We start from the raw sequence: 5,390 nt of genomic DNA on the forward strand, positions 1-5,390 counted from the left end.
TCTTGTTTTCTTTGTGCCCCTCCCACCCCCTATCCCTCTCCCATTCCCCCCTCCCCCCCGTAACCACCACACTCTTATCAATGTCTCTTAGTTTCACTATTATGTCCCACCTACGTATGGAATAATACAGTTCCTGTTTTTTTCTGATTTACTTATTTCGCTTCGTATCATGTTATCAAGAAGAGGATATATTATTTGCATGTAGTTTTTCATCTTTGACAGAACTTCTCCAACTAGTTTATAAGATGAAGGATTTGAACCAGCGGACTTGGGCAGAAAGGAGAAATGTGAGACTCTGGATAGAAGTTTGGGCTTTAAAGTATCTTTATTTATCTGGGCAGCACACTTTTGGCATTAAAGATGGGTTGACACTACTGCTAGCAAATTATTTGTGGTGATCATCTATTCCCAGGCTCCACTTTTTGGCCTTGTACAGAGTGATGTCATTGTAGACCTTGAAGTGATTCAGCCTGCGGTCATCACGTTCTGGGTTGACCTAGACAGGAGAATGTCGGTGTTAGAAAGAAGCTGTGGGGGAGAGGGAAGACCTGGGTTTGGAATCTATGGACCTGGATTTGAATCAGGCCCCACTCTGCTGATGCTTGTCCCTGGTTCTTTTCCTTGCTTAGCTCAGTTTGTGAAATGAAGATGACAACACTGACATCAAAGAGCTGCAGGAGTGGATGAGAATACCCTATGCGAGTTGCTGCCCTTCCCTTTCCACTGCCTAAGTTGGAGGCCTGTGGTGTGTCTCCCCGCTGCAATGTGAGCTCCTGGAGGGCAGGTGCTGTGTCTGCTCTGGTCACTGCTTATCCCAGCACCTAGAACGGTCTGCAGCACACAGGGAGCCTGTACATATTTGTGAAGGAATGAATGAATGTGTTGTAGTTACACAGAGAACTGATTAGAGTGAGAACTGGCACATAAATCTTACAGAAGCTCCACTGTGTAACTGACCTAAGGGACACACTTTCAGAACATGTTAATAGGAGACCAAAGGCTGAGTGGTATCCACGTGTGTGGCTTCTTCAGTGTCCTATCATTGGGGCTGGGGATTCTCTGCCTGTGTAGGCTGAGGTCCTGCTGGGGGCCAGGGAGCCCTTAAACATTTTGGGTTGATCAAGACTTTTCTGCCCTCTAGCACATCACTCTGAAACTGTAGCTATTGCATAAATTACTTTTATGTTTGCAGAAACCTGGATATAATCATTTTAGGGTATACCTTTTAAACATGCCACCAGCGCCATCTGATGGCATTGTCCCCAGTTTATAGTGATTAAACAGGCTTGTCATATATGCAGACTTTTTTCAACTGAACGTTGAAACCTGACCTGCAGGCACACACAGTTGTTTATCTGCAACACTTGTTATCAGATGCCAACTGTTTTGCGAAATTGTGGAGCACAAGTGCTCTGCCACTAGGGTTCTTGTTGCTCCCCGTCTGTGTCAACACATGACATTGTCTTTTTAACCATAGCCATCTAGTGGGTGGGTCATGAAAACTCGTTATGGTTTTAACTTACATTTTCTTATTGACTAGTGAAAATGACCAAGTTGTTTTTCTTTTCCCCCTTCATGTATTGGTCATTTAGATAACCTCTTCTTTGAAGTGCCTGTTTAAAATATTTTATTTTTCTCTTGGATTGATAGTATTTTGTTAATCAATTTTTGGGAATTCTTTATAAGTTAGTGATATAGGCCCTTTTGAAGTTGTATGTGTTCCAAATTTATTTTCCCACTGTATAACTTGCCTTTTTAGTCCTTTAATGGTGCCTTTTGATAACTAAAATACCTAATAGTGTCTTTTTAATACTTAATTGTGGTCAAATACTGTGTATCAGTATTTCCTGTTATGGTTAGTGCTTTGTAAATGCTGCTTAAGACATTTTTTTCCTAATTTGATCTGTGAAAATATTTTCTTATAGTATTTTCTAGACCAGTGCTGTTTAACAAGAAATATGAAGAAAGGCACATATGTAATTTAAAAAATTCTGGTATCTAAGGCAGAGAGCAAAAAGAAACAGAAAATTAACTTTTAAAATGTTTTCTTTATCCCAGTATATCCAAATTCTTTTTTCCACATTTCAATATAAAAATTGTTGAGATTTTCAAAATACTGAGTGTTTAAAATCCAGTGACATTTTTACACTTACTAGCCCATCTCAAGTGCTCAACACCCACGCGTGACCACAGCAATTCTAGAAGAATTATTGTTTTCACCCTTTCACATTTGGGTCTGTTTTATCTGTAATTGAATTCTGAGAGTAGTATGATCTAGAAGTTTAAGTGAACATTTTATCATGGGAGTTTCCAGTTGACCCAGAACCAATTTATGGAAAAGACAGCCGTATCTCCATTGTGTCACCATGTTACATTCGTCTTAAAGCAAATGTCCACGTCGGTGTGAGTCTGCTTCTGGGTTCTGTGCCATTTGTTCTTTGTCTGTGCCGGCACTGTGACTACATTATGTTAATTCCTTTCATTTTTTTATGATAGGCCCTGATATTTGGTAGGGAAATTGTACCTACTAGTTCTTGGCTAGTCTGAAACTTTCCCTTTCCATATAAATTATGATCAGCTTGTGAAGTTACCCAAAACTATGTGTTAGAATTTTGATTACGACTGCCTTGTTTCTGTAGGTCAGTTTCAGGAGACTGCTTTAAAAAAATACATATTATGTATTCCCTGATGCTGTCACCTGGGCAGAATCTGAACATGTCCTTGTTTCCCAGACTCTGCTGCCTGCCACAGACGGAGAGTCCCGGCCGCAGACTGAGAGAGAGGCTCAACCTGCGAGCTGTGAAGGGAACACAGTGGAAGGCCCCCTTGCTCTTTATTTTAGGAGGCATTTTCAAGGGCAGAAAGTTCTAGAATGGCAGTATCCTAAACTCTTAGGATAAAAAAATAAAAAAAAGGCATTGTATCTTCATTTACCAATTATTAGCGGCCTTGTGCCCTGTGTGAGTTCTCAGGAATCACCCATTTCTCCACTCAGTTTATTTTAACCCAGGGTAGATCAATTAGACTTACCCTCCTAGAGATCATATTCGATACTGTCCACTCTCCACTCTTCTTGCTGTTTTCTCTGTGGACACAGACCCCGTTCCATGGAGAAGCCAATGACAAAGGTAGAGGCCTCTGCAGGCTGACTGATTAGGCAAGGGAGGAGTGGGACAGGCTCTCCAGGAAACAGGAACTTGTTAAGGGTGTCTTTGGCATCTGAAAAAGATTGACAGGATGAGGGTGAAGAAAAAATACAAATGAGATTAAGGATTGGGTCCTGGCTGAAAACAGGGGGGTCCTGTAAGTAATTGAGCTTACCCACTAAGCTGGATGTTGGTAGGCCATCATCTTGAATGCCTTATGTCTGCCAGGTCAGGCTACCGGTCATCCGCAGTTCTGAACTGCACCAGCACTGTCCCACTAGTGAGGAAATGATCTCTTCAGGGTGGTAATTGTGAACTAGCAGGTCTGGATGAGGGGGCAGGCTGGAGTGCTGCCGAAGAGCAGAGATCAGTGTACTAGAATGATGGGCTAGGAGGGACGAGTAGGGGCAGAAATAGAGGAATAACTGTCAGGGGGACCCCGTGAGCAGGGTGGAAAGTGGGTGGTCTGGAAGGAACACGGGAGCAACTGGGTAAGTAAATAACATGGGTGGGGTAGTGGAAAGAGTCCCTGCCATTCAGAGGAGGGAGAGCAGTAGGGTAGAAGACACACAGAGGTGACTTCCACACGGGATTTGGGCCAGAAGAGTTAGGACCCAGGTTAGAAAGGTTGCTTAGAAGGTGAATTGTTTTAGGAACATAATGAGTTTCAGGCTGAAGTTGAAATAAGGAAATTCGAGGTAGCTTTTTTCTTCTCATTTTTCCAAAATGTTCCTCATCTTGTCAAAATGAGTAACTACACATAAACTCTGAGCTAGTCCCCTAGTTATTTCACAATCTAGCCCTTACCTCACCTTGTGACATAAAGCCCATTATGACATGGAAACCCCCTCCCACTGGGCAAATTAGGGAGGTTTTATTGAACCAGGGAAATGGTTCCAGTTTCTAGGTGGAAGCCTAATCATGGAGATAGGGCTTCTTCTATCTCTGGGTCCAACTCATCATCACTATCATCCAAGTATGGATCACTAGCCCCTGAAATATCTGTTTCATTTTATTCATAATCTGGAAAAAGGTCTTCTCTTTCAAGTGAATCTTGATATTTTTCTTGGTAATCTGGATCCGCTTCAGTGAAAGGAACACCATAAGATGTATAAAATGTTGGTTCATTCATAAAATAGAATCACTTTCAGGTGTTGCTGAGGTGACATGGACACTGCCCCGGTTACTTGACCAGAATTCTACAAGCTTCAAGAGCATTTCTCTTTTAGGTGGCAATGGGCATCCATGACAATGTTTTCAGTTCTTTGAATAATTTCTTCCACGACAGTCTTTCCTTTTTCTTTTCAGGCATCTTCCCAAACTGACCCTGTCAGCTTCAGTAATTTTTCCGCACGAATTAAGTTATCATCGATAGGACCAGAAAAGGGCATCCAGTAACTCCTGAAGACCATCCGGAAGAATATCTTCTTTTGTAACCTGTCCATTTGTTTCTTTCCTCTCTCCCAGAATGAACACAAACGCAGGGAATTGCTTTTGGGTGGCTTCACAGCTTGATCACTAACTTCATATTCAGTCTGCCATCTTTGAAGGAGCAGTTGGCAGAAGTTACCACTCTGTGAGCTAATAGCTATCAGATGATGGCACAGATCATTATTCCCATGTCGGAGAAGTCTGGAATAGATGTGGTCTGTTGATAGATTAGTTCTACAAGTGTTTGCAAAGCATCGCCTGTTGTAACCCAGCCATTCAAGATCTCTGCAAAACTACAATTTCAGTTTCAAAACTGCGAGGCTGCTCTGTAAAATGATTCAAAAAATTCCAAACATATTCTGATAGAGTGGGATAATCCTCACAAGTATCCTCATAGAATTCTGTGTAATGAGCAACACCTGAAGGGTAAATTCAGAGTCCTGCGTCAGCCTGGTAGGGGAGGTAGAAATGTTTAAAAGGTTATTGAGATAAGATTATGAGAACTGCCTGACCAGGTGGTGGCGCAGTGGATAGAGCGTCGGACTGGGATGCAGAAGGACCCAGGTTCGAGACCCTGAGGTCGCCAGCTTGAGTGCGGGCTCATCTGGCTTGAGCAAAGAGCTCACCAGCTTGGACCCAAGGCCCCTGGCTCCAGCAGGGGGTTACTCGGTCTGCTGAAGGCCCACGGTCAAGGCACATGTGAGAAAGCAATCAATGAACAACTAAGAAGTCGCAATGCGCAACGAGAAACTGATGATTGATGCTTCTCATCTCTCTCCGTTCCTGTCTGTCCCTGTCTATCTCTGCCTCTGT

General features: G+C 42.7%; 1 pseudogene; it reads right to left on the reverse strand.

Annotated features, from left to right (window-relative positions):
* Nucleotides 1-4,065: 4,065 nt before the first annotated feature.
* LOC136330044 (polyadenylate-binding protein-interacting protein 1 pseudogene) lies at nt 4,066-5,000 on the reverse strand (annotated as a pseudogene).
* Nucleotides 5,001-5,390: the final 390 nt, after the last annotated feature.

Source organism: Saccopteryx bilineata, chromosome 3, assembly GCF_036850765.1.
Source record: "Saccopteryx bilineata isolate mSacBil1 chromosome 3, mSacBil1_pri_phased_curated, whole genome shotgun sequence".
Taxonomy (NCBI): Eukaryota; Metazoa; Chordata; class Mammalia; order Chiroptera; family Emballonuridae; genus Saccopteryx; species Saccopteryx bilineata.